Source organism: Toxorhynchites rutilus, chromosome 2, assembly GCF_029784135.1.
Source record: "Toxorhynchites rutilus septentrionalis strain SRP chromosome 2, ASM2978413v1, whole genome shotgun sequence".
Taxonomy (NCBI): domain Eukaryota; kingdom Metazoa; phylum Arthropoda; class Insecta; order Diptera; family Culicidae; genus Toxorhynchites; species Toxorhynchites rutilus.
The window spans coordinates 208029574-208042265 of record NC_073745.1 but is presented as its reverse complement, the minus strand read 5'-3'; positions in this window follow the sequence as shown (position 1 = coordinate 208042265).

Genomic DNA, 12692 nt, shown 5'->3' with positions numbered 1-12692 from the left:
GCCATGTCTGGGCATGGCAAAGGAGCAAAGGAGCAAAGGAGGATCGCGACGATAAGAAAACTCGCATTCAGAACAGACCACAATCGGTTCGGTGGACACCAAGCCAACAACAGGCAGTTGCAGCGAGTGGCGAGTGGCAAACACAATCGCAAAACGGCAGCAGGTAGCAGAAGAAAAAAGTTTGTTCTTGATACAAACTGCTTTGTTGGCAAATCTAGAACAAGGCGGCATCAAGGGCGTTCGAAATGGTTTTTTTCAAGACCACGAGTACTAAGTTTTCTAAATTGGAACCATTCCATAAAACACGGCGCTTATCAGGGCCATTAAACCTTTCAAAAAAGAGTTTACGAAATACAGTTGTATGATTTTTTCATAATTTGTTTGCCAGGATATGATGAGTATGTGAATTTGTCAGTTGTTCTGAGCTTATTGATGGTTGTGGACTTTCGCAATTATTCAATTTTCACCAATTCTTAAATTGCCTCCAGATTGAAAGTACAGTAATTTACATTTATTTCGACATTTAGCTAATTGAACGGACATGTAATGCAACATTTTGGTTGGACATTTTTGTAAACATAGAAATCGGGGTCCAAATTATGACCCCACATTGAAAGTCGACACTGTACCACTGTCATCGCAGATGTTCAATTACAGGTTAAAATCGCCTCCAATGCGACACTGAGTGGTGCTTCGGCACGTCGCATTAAGTGTAATTTACTGTACAACATGTCACAATCTGGATGGGAAGTAATTTTCTAACTGTGAAAGCTGTGGCGAGTGGCAAACGCAATCGCTAAACAGGAAGGTTTAGCCGAACAAGATGGGGATATCGAGTGATAACAAAACAATAAACTCTTTAGATTAAAGATGATTTTGTGGTCCTGAAAAGGACCCTTTTTAGGGTTTGCTTCCGGATCAGCAGTCGGAAAACGCTCTTTACTTGGAGCAGGTATACTTCGTCACCGCTTTGGTACCTTCGGAAACCGCATGCAAGTTCACCGGGCAGCAACAGACTGATTGCGATCTGAATTTCCCACGCCGTAATGGTTGACCGCTTATTGTAGTGGATCAGACGCGGAGCTTCCGCTACGATACGCTCAAAGATGCATTGACGCTCATCGCCTTTGATGAGAAACCGGTGTCGGAATGATCCTGATTCAGCACCTTATGATGTAGATAGCATATGATTCCTTCTCCTTCTTCTTGTCGGTTTCCGAAATATTCTTCTGCGCCGTGCCGAACTTTTTGGCGGCTTTTCCACTATTCCACTAGTCTTCGGTGCCTTCGTGTTTATTAGAAACAACTGCATGTGAATCCAACGAGCGAACAAATCGTAATGAATATATTTTTTCGCCATCGCTCCCTTTTAACGCTCATTCGTTCGTCTCGTTGGAATCGCCCCTTTGGCTGAGTCTGCCGATTTGTCTCATTCCTGTGAGTGTGTACCGCTAGAGTATAAAACGCGCGGAGCCCAAAAAAATATCTCATTTTCTTTCAAGCCGTAAACCAGTGTGGTTGTATGGCATCGTTTAACATCGCATCGCATCACATCATAAAAACAAAACACAACACCAATGGTTCTTTTCAGAACCACCAACATGTTCATAAAGAGTAAACAGTAAACTAATTCATTTTTCAGGTAGATAGGTAGATATTCACGTAGGAGAACAAAATAAAACCATATATTTAAAATATATATTATATTTAACAAAAGCTGTCCCCTTTGTATAGTCATACGTCACTCCGGTTATGTCCCCGACATTACCCACCCGTCTTTTTCCCCCTCAAAGCCAAAAATTTCTTCGATCAAAGGAACAAACGTTTTCGTAACTCGGGCTTTGTTTTTTACCTTTTTGACCGAACCAAAATTTCACTCAAGAAAGATATTATTCTGCATAAATCTTTGTGAGTATCAACCAAAACTTTTTCATCGTCCACCAAAGAAGAATGGGATCAACAGCACCCTCTATGAAGCTGACGTCGGATTGCAATTTATGCTAGAGCAGCTATCGGAGCAACCAATTGTTCTGATAATGTCTTCTGCTGCTATTTCAGCCTAACATTCTTGTCGATTTTCAAATGATTTTCACATTTAAACAACGTAAGATTCCTCGCAGATATTAGTGAGAATGATCAAATAAAAACAGGAAGTGGGTTATATCTATGGTATAACCGCAATGGTGACGTAGGACTATCGTTGATTCAGTGATCATTTGTTTGAAGTTGAATCTGAATCCATTCTGAATAAATGACTAAATGAATATCTGAGGCACTTCGAAAACGAGAGCTCGCTTGCATGTTATTTTCAATGCCAAGAGGAACTGGCAGATTATTTTGCAGCAGCGATATCTTTCCAGATTCTTCTCGAAGTCCACCACCAGTGGTTAATGCTAACTCGATAACCACCTGTTAATTGCACTTGATTGAAAAACCACAAAATCAATTGTATTTGGTCACAGTATTATATGGATAGAAAACGTTAAACTAAACTCTTTCGCTTGAATGTAATTTGCAATTCCAAGGGGAACTGACAGATTATTTTTCAGCAACGGTCACTTCTTTCCGGATTCTTCTCGATAACCAGCAAACGTAAAGAGTTGCGCGCGTGTATGTGTGCGTGTGTGACGGTTGCTCCGATGTCTCAAGCGGAACCAATTTTCGATGCTGGTATTCTCTCGGTCGTTTTCTCTTCTCTTAATCATAATGAATTCCTTGATCCCTCACCATCCAGTTCGTCCAGCTCGTTCAATTCGTTCAGTAACGATGTTGTCTTGTCGATGTCCTCACGAAAAATGAATGCGTTTCACCACCACAATATCGCTTAAGTATGCTTTTTGTCCATGACTGAATTGAAAGAAGGTGTGGTTTACGATGGCACTTTGGAAGGCAAACTAGAGGGGGATGAACTCTCTGAGTTTGAAACTTTCAGCAACTGAGTAATAATTGATTGAAAATTATATAATTTTCGCGATAGAAAACATTAAAATAAACTCTTTCGCATGAATGTATTTTTCAATTCCCAGGGAACTGGCAGATTATTTTTCAGCATCGATTAGATTTTTCCAGATTTTCCTCGATACTCAAAGCCCACCAGTGGTTAATGCTAACTCGATAACCACCTGTTAATAGCACTTGATTCAAAAATATTTGGTCGCAGTTTTACATGGATAGGAAACATTAAAATAAACTTTTTCACGTGAATGTATTTTTCAATTCCCAGGGAAACTGGCAGATTATTTTTCAGCAACGTTTGAATCTTTCCGAAATTTTCTCGATGCTGAATGGCATCCAAACGAAAAAAAAATCCGTGCGTGTATGTGTGTGTGTGGCGGCTACTTCGATGTCTTCCCGGGGAACCGTTTTTCGATGCTGATACTCTCTTGGTCACCTTCTCTTCTCCTCCTTCCTCCTGCCTCCTGGCTTTTCTGCCCTCCCTCACAGTTCCATACAAACTGCCTGTCTTTCAGGTCAGGTCAGGCTAGGTAATGAATCCCTCGATCCCTTGATTCCTCGCCGAAAAAGAATAATTTTCACAAGCTTTCCTGTTAATTGCGATCGATTGAAAAATCACAAAACCAAATGTATTTGGTTGCATTGTTATATGGATAGAAAACATTAGAATAAACTCTTTCTCATCAATGTATTTTTCAATTCCCAGGGGAACTGACAGAGTATTTTTCAGCAACGATTAGTTCTTTCCCGATTTTCCTCGATACTCGAAGCCCACCAGTTAATGCTAACTCGATAACCACCTGTTAATAGCACTTAATTGAAAAATATTTGGTCGCAGTGTTACATGGATAGAAAACATAAAAATGAACTCTTTCGCATGAATGTATTTTTCAGTTCTCAGGGGAACTGGCAGATTATTTTTCAACAACGATTGAATCTTTCCGGAAATTTCTCGATGCTGAATGGCATCCAAACGAAAATAGTTCCGCGCGTGTATGTGTGTGTGTGTTGGCTGCTCCGATGTTTCAAGCGGAACCGTTTGTGGCATCACTCTCCTCCTGATGGATTCCCTTTCGGCCTAAGGTGCACAAACAGGCTCTTGGTGACACCGTTCATCCGCGCTTTCATGATAAACGAAGAGCTTCACCACAACAGCGACAACATGCTCCAATCGCTGTTCAATTATAACTGAGTGAATTTCCGAGTGGCGCTCGCTTATATACCGATTGGTGATTTCAATAGCCTGTTTTGAAAGCAATTTTAAGACTATTGAAACAAGTTTTGGATCAAAAAGTAACAAGTATATAACGCGTAGACATTTTATCTTTCGAATGAAATGTTAATCATACCATTTCGTTCAGCTGTTTAGGAGCTATTAACGCTCAAAATCTCGGTCTACGGCGAAACGCTTTCGTTTTCGAAACTTTGATTTTACACCCCGGTATAGAAATGAAAGAAGTAGTCCTACGTCAAAATCTTTCAGCTATTCATGTAGCATCGTGAATTCAGGTATTTCAGCCTGGAACAAACGATTCAATATGTTGATCTGGGGCAAAACAAACGTCGCGCCGTCCAACGCGAACCCTTTCAGACGATCCTTGTAAGGAATTTTATAAAACTGATCAATCATTGAATTGTAAATACTTTTAGGATCAGCAGCACCAAACGATACTGCGGCGTAAAAATCGTCATGTACCTTAATGTTGTTTTGTTCAAATGTAAGAAATTTTACAAATGGAAAAAAATCTGTACCAATCTGTACTTTTTGACGAAAATCTGTACTCTGTACCGTACAGAATCTGTACCTTTCCAGATAAATCTGTACGTGTGGCAACACTGGCAGAAAGACGTTTCGTACAGTTAAACATCAAGGAAAAACTTGAACGAAGATTGCAGCAATCAAAGGTTTTAACGTCCAGCCCGAGCTCATCGTCTATAAACGGATTAATAAAAACCCTCTGACAAGAGTTTTCGTACAGAGGGCATCAGAGGCAAATGCATGACAATGTTATTCGACGCTCTTTCTGCGTCTTCCTCTTCTGGAAATTTTGTTTATTAGACCCGATCAAGATTAGAAGACGACAAAATAAACATCCTCTGCGTTCTTAAGTATACTTTAACCAACAAACCAAGTAGCAAAAACTAACAAAATGTTTTTATTGTAAACTAATCATTATCAATAAAAGACATTTCTTCAAGAAGATGGTTTATTTCAAAATATTTTATAACCGTTAATTTACCGGTTTTACCGGTAATAGAATTTTCATTACCGAATAACCGGTTATTAAAACTTTGGCACGGTAATGCAATTCCTACTTCAGGCTGCATACAACGATGAGTTTAGCAAGTTCAAGCCAGTTATGCGCATTACTGAGACCGACAAAAAATATATACTAAATCATTGAATTGCGAACTAGAAGAAACGCTGATCTTACTAACGGAACACAATTTGGGTGACAGAAGTTTATAAATAATACCTCAAATACATAGCAGGTGAATCTATAAAACAAACTGCAAAACGAGCTGGTGGCGAAACACTGTTAATATAGTTTTATGGAAACGCTCCTGTAGGGTTCCACAAATAAAAATATCTGTCGAAAGCACGCCAGGAAGTAGTTGGAGTAGGAGCTGGAATATTATTCGCCCGGTGCGTGCTGAAACCTCAGACGGCAAGCATAACAGGAATGAACTTCAAGTGATAATGGTTGTATCAATTTCAGTCATTGAAAACTTTGAATGAACCTTATTATCAGAGTGTATCACAAATTTTGTTGTAATGTTCTTAGCGTATAAATAGAACCCGCTTTTGCCGGTAGAGAATTTCAAGTATATTTTCATCAATTGATTCAAAGATTAACATCTTCTCTATGCGTTCTGGTATCTAGTGTGTAGGCTTCAATAATTATACCTAAATACCATATTGAACACATATCAGTTCTTGCCAAAGTGTCAATTGAGCCTTTATGATTTTGAACACTAGCATAAATTAATGAAGAAATGTAGTTCGTTCATTTTTATTAATTCGGTTATTTTTACCTTCAACACTTTAATAATTTCTTTATGTAGTGGATTGTTATAAGAAAAGTAATAGTTTTTCACGTCTTGATTATGGGATCTCTTTTGATATTTCTATTGGATTATTTTTAATAGTCAATTTCATTCTATCCGCACGACCCAGGTTACACGATTTAATAGTTTTAGTGGAAGTGAAATAAAATGATTAAAAAGAGTAATGATTGATGGTTAAGAAAATTTTAGAAATTGTTCCGATGGGATTCGAACTCCAGTTTTTGGATTATTAATCAGCAGCTATCTCGCACGGCTATCTAAAATATTATATAATGTTAAAGCTCGAACATATGATACGAAAGAGATGCGTCATTCCTGGTTGTGGTTTTCGCTTATTTAACTGTGTCTTGAGGTAAAGAAAATGATTCCAATCAAACAAACCAAATATTTGGTTCTGTTTATTTGAAATGATAACCCAGTACTTGTGCTAATAGCAGCTGAATACCATTGAACTTATTAGGGGCTGTCCACATACCACGTGGACAGAAAAATCATGTTTTTGAACACCCCCCTCCCCCACCGTGGACAAACTTGGACATTTCCTATACCCCTCCCCCTGTTGTCCATGTGGACATTACACCAATTATTTCTAAAAAAATCTAAATAAAATTGAACCTCTCTTAAATTTCATTTTGAGATTGATTCTATTTTGTGTTCTATAGTTTCATGGATAAAAATGTTAGCTTAAATAATAATAACGGTTTATTTTAAGTTCGTTTATTCTTTCTCCAACATTCTCCGGGAAGTTATTTGTATCGCTCTTTAGTTTCTTCTAAATTCCATTTATGCTGTCAGGTTGTTTTTACCGCTGAAATCCATATAAAAAAATCACTTGAGAATCTATTCTCGGGAGTTCTTTTTTATTATTCTTTTTATCATTCTTTATAATCATATACAATTATTTGCCGACGTAAGTTGGTTGAGCTGTAACAGTTCGGCTGAATAGTTCATAATGTTGTCGTCTAGATGGAGCCTCTTGCAAAAATCTACTTGACTATTACAAAGCACCATCATGGATACGTGTCAAAATTTGACAGCAATCGGTCGATTGGTTCGTGAGTTACAGCATTGAGAGTGAAGCAACTTCTATTATTGTGAAAAAATGGAAAAATCACAAACGAATGAAAACGATGGCAAAATTACATGAATTGGGCTTCGAATTGCTTCCGCATCCACCGTATTCTCCAGATCTGGCCCCCAGCGACTATTTTCTGTTCGCTGGCAAGAAATTTAAGACCGATGATGAAGTGATTACCGAAACCGAGGCTTATTTTGAGGAAAAACCGAAAGAGTACTATAAAAATGGTATCAAAAAGTTGCAAGATCGCAATAAACCTGTATCGTGATCGCTGGCTTCATCTACCAATGATTTTTCTGTTCAACCTCGTAAGTCTTGGAAAATGTTAGGCTGTTCCCGAATTCGTGCCGACTTTAAGGGAAAAAAATTTATAGGAGGTTGTGTCCAGGATACGACCGCATTGTTGACGTAGAACTACGCTGTTATTTTATATAAGTCGCTTGTTTATACCTTCGGATATTATTCTATAATGCTGTGAAATTTTAGAAACAACTGCTTAGTAGAATAATCTCTGAAATGATTTTTTCATTGTATAATCAGTTGACGATAATTGATTGATGATTCATTCTTGCCCTCGCAAAACAATCGTATGTCGCAATTTATTTAATGTCAATGCATTGAAAATTTACCTCGAAGGCTATTCCGGTGGCCTTTTTCGAAATTGACATAGACTCGGCTACAGTCGATTATATACATGTTGCACCAGCACCATTATTCCATATCTCATAACTACATCAATATATCCTTTGCACCGCATGTAAACAACAACAATGACAACACTTGCAAGTATCAAATATACATGTTATTTAGTATTGCCTCAAAGGAATCGCACCTCTAGATATCGTTCGTACAAACTAAGCGTAAACCAAGCGCCAAACAAGCGTTCACCATAGCATGCATACAGAGCTATACATTGGTGGCTTGAAACTACTAGCAATATAAACATTTCTCATCATTCTGTGCTATTCTCAAAAGAAACGCTTCTGTTAATATTACTGGCCTCGAAAAGAGCTGCATTTCTTTCTCATGCTCGAGAGAAGCGCAGCTGTCACCCTTAGTGGAGGAAGTTTTACTACTGGCAAGCTAAACCTAATCACATACAAAATTCCAGAACATTTACTTTTTGTTAATGACAACCTCGAAAACAGTAGCAATGCTTCATTATGATCAATATTAGCGCAAATGCAATCCTAGTTGAAGGCAGATTTGCGACTGGCACGCGAACTCAAATAACTTATAACATTCCAGTAAGACATTCAAGATGCTTGGTATTCCCAAATAATTTTTTGGTGCACAACCTTAACGTCTGCTTCGCCATAACGTCAGTTTAATGCATTGATGCATTCTCAAAGGCATCAACGAAGCCCTTATGAAGACAGAAAATAAACAATGTTAACTGCTTGGAACAAGACTGAATTATGCCACACAGCTTGTACTCTGCTGTAACACGCATCGATGCGAATTCGCTGATGAGTTTGTCAAGAGTGACCGCCTTCACCACCAGCGGGGGGAGCTTGATTTTGGTTGCTGCCTGGGCGTTTACATTTTCGACCGACGCGCCGAAATCGCCTTCGCTGTTGTTCGGTGCGGTGTCACATTTGCGAAGGCTCGGTTCAGTGCGAGCGCTTTTCACTGCACCAACACCGCATGCATCATTAGATGACGCTTACCTCGAAATTGTATTGCCCCTGGCAATGCGTTCGTTTTTTGCAGGGCTCGAGCCTGCCTTTCTCTTCTTCTTGCTCATCGCACACTACGCGAAGCGTCCAATTTATGACGCGGAAAGAAGAACACACGATACGAATAACGCGAAAAACGAACAGAAAAATCAAACGACGATTTCAAAGTTGGATTACCACTGGTGGGGTCCAATCTTAGATCGAAGCACAGCGAAAGCAAAGTCAACTGGATTACTAACAGTCCGATGCCGAATGAAAGTTTGCCTCAGCGAGATCCACTGTTTATACTCTAGGCAAATATTCCCCTCCATTCTTCTCCTTTTCCTTTGTTCACGGAGACTTTAAATCCTACGATTTCCCCTCCGTTGGTCGTCGAGAAGTTGTTCGTTATTGATATCTCTGTTCGGGAAATTACTCAAAAGGACAGAACAAATGTATGGGAAAATAGAAACACTTAAAGTTTTCATGAATTTTAACCATTTACTAACCAGGGGATTCTATTGTATGGCATATTAATCGCCAAAATCCGTTCGCGGCAAAAATAGTTATTAACGTTAACTTTATTTCATGAAAACGTGACCTGTTTTCTGATTTGACACCCTTAATGACAGACGTAGTTCTACGTCAAAAATCCAAAGTATCATTCTTACAGACACACAATTATTCGAATGTTTTGGATCATTTAAAAAGTATTCGCGTTTTTCTGTTTAATTTCTGAATGTTTTTTTGACGTAGGACTACGTCTAAAAATTTCGGACGCTTATAACACGATCATTTCTTAATAGAACACAAATACAGGGTGGGCCATTTAAAGTGGAAGGGTTTGTTTTTGCAATAGCAAAGTAAAGAAGTGGAATTTAAAAAAAAATTTTTGAAATTCATTTATTTTGGTCCAAGGAGATTTGTTCTAACTACTTTTTGATTATGATATCTCGTAAATGACCGCCTCTGGCCTTGACCGCAAAATGTGTCCTTTTTTCGGCATTTTCCATCACTTTGCCCAATGTTTCGGCCGATATGGCAGCAATTTCTTGTCGGATATTGTCTTTCAGCGCAGCCAGGGTCCTTGGTTTACCAGTGTATACCTTGGATTTTAAATATCCCCATAAAAAAAAGTCAGGAGGCGTCAAATCAGGTGATCTCGGTGGCCAGTCATAATCGCCGTTTTTCGATATTAATCTTCCGGGGAACATTTCGCGCAATAATTTGGTCGTGGCAGTCACTGTATGGCATGTAGCGCCGTCCTGTTGGAACCAGTAATTGTCCAATTCATTTTCACGAACAAATGGCAATAAAAAGATGTCTAACTCTTGCGAACGATGGCGACCTGATATCGATGGAGTCTCTGCAACACTGGCTCGAACGGCATCAATATTCTCGTCGAAACGTCTTGGTCGTTGCCTGGACAGATGACTGGCATTACCAACACTACCAGATGATATAAATTTGGCATATAATCGACGTATAGTGTTGTCTCCAGGCGACTTTATTTATATTATTTTTTAACTTTATTTTTATTTTTCCACCCACGTTTAGTTAACACAATTGAGAAGTTATTTGGATGTACAGCTGAACAATTTCAGCGCGTTGTTTAGGTGTGTATTGTTCCATGGTTAAAATTGTACTGAAATGACGCTTCCAACGCGGTATGACATTTGTTAATCTGACATCTCTGTCAAAAGTTATGGGGTTGCCAGATGCTTCCACTTTAAATGGCCCACCCTGTATGTTTGCAAGGTCTGGGATAAACCATGGATGCATCAAAACTTCCCAATTAATCGCCCTAATTTTTTGGTGCGTCATCAAAGATTTATGTGACACTTTTCTGTTGATCGAATCTATCCAGTTGTGAACCGTACAACACTGAATTAACCATGTAACTCCTCATAATTGGAGATTCGCTTCCAGTTCCACCATACACACCGCGTCCCTTCTTGTGTAATCCTGGCTTTGATGTTATTTGCAGTGGTTTGTCTTGCTTATCCCATGATCTTTGCGAACAATATCGTATTTTACCCATTTCTATACACCGTGATCGATTTGCTGATGAAAATTCAGTCAAAAATTCACAAAATGTAGCAAAAATTTACAATAGTTCATGTGGCTTCCAACCATCGAGTTTTTTTGCGATGTTTTATTTTAAATATTGATTGGTTAATTCTTATGCCTAGTTTACACAGTGTAAGGTATTGCTGAATCGATCCTTCCGCAATTTCAAAGCCCAACCTCCCAACACTTGCTTGGTTTCTCGTAAAAACTGGACAAGGTTCTTTTCCATGCTACCCAATGAGTCGCAATTATTGCGCTCAAGAAAAGTGGCCTGAAAAAGTGATAACCGGAAATGCAATATCTGGTGAGGACGGCGGGTGAAATAGCACTTCTCAGGCAAACCTAACATTTTCGGTCAGGTTGTCAAAGAGAAGGAAGATTGACATTGTCCTGATGGAATATGACGTCTATTTTATTGGCTAATTCAGTTATTTTATTCTGGATCGCCGACTTTAGTTTCGTTTAGTTATAAGCAGTTCTTGCTAGAATCTATCGAAGCTTTGTAGAAGCACATAAAACGTAATTTCTTTACAATCTCACCATACACAAGACGCAAAACTATGGAACCGATATATTGTAGCGTTCTACGTGACCAAGCTTCACCAGGTGATTTGTTGTTCATTTTTCTTTGGTTCATCACCTTTGGAGTTCTCAGAAGACAGATACAACAACAAAACCCGTACCTAAGAAAACTATGTCGTGCATTTTTCAAATTACAAGATTCTAACATACTTTGGTGGTGTCTTCGTCCTGGCGGAATGTATGATCCTCTTCTGCCAATGTAAATAAATCCATCACTCTCAGTTCATGTGCGTTACTCTCAGAATACACGTTTCAGCGAAACAGTTCAACAATATGAAAAAATATGGTCTCTTATTGATAAATACGGAGTACTCGCAAGGGGCGGCAAGATTGAAATTTGATGAAAATGCAGAGCAGATTTTATTCATTATGGATATTATTGTATTTTCAAAAATATTCATTTTATGTATCCACGTGGACATTATCTGAACCCTCTCCTCCCTCTCCGTGGACAATCGCGGACATTTTCGTACCCCCTACCCCCTCTAAAGTTGTCCACGGGGTATGTGGACAGCCCCTTAAGAGAATGCAAAATTTCAAACACTTGTGCTTAACTTCTCTCTATCATGCTTCAGGTAAACGCTTTTTTTCTACTCCTTGCATATACCGCTCCCCTAGCCGGCTTAGTGACCAAACGACCACACCATGTATTGTAGATCTGTCTTGAAATAAACATCAACAATCATAATGTGTCAAATTCATAATATGATGTAAGGTAAATGATCATGGTTTGTTCACTTTTTTGAATGCTCTAATCTTGCACACCATATGTATCAGATTTACATAGCTAAACCATTAAATTTACGCATTTTGATGAACTCAATTCTGATCATGAGTTGTACAATTGAATAATGTTGTTTTGTCCACATGATTTCTATGGCTAAATGTCGGGGGCGATTATACCGCTTGGTGCGCTGCAGTTTGTTTATTGTGTCCTTCGCGCATAACAGAAACAAAGTTTCTCTATGTTGAGTGTGTTGAGGAGAACACTTTTAAAATGCCCAAGAAAATGCAATATTCTGAAGAAAGTCTAAATTATGAATGAATCAATATGATGACAGTAAACTCAAGCAATGATAAATGCAACATCTACTTGAGAATTTGTATGTTTTCATTCAAAAATGGTGATTTCTAAAGTCGGACAAACCACGATCATTTTTTGGGCAAACCATGATCATAATTCCTCTTTGAGGAAAATCGTTAAAAACATAAAAACTTGAATAATTTCTACGCCTTTTGGTACTATTAGCAACTAGAGACTTGGGGCTTCTCAACAAACC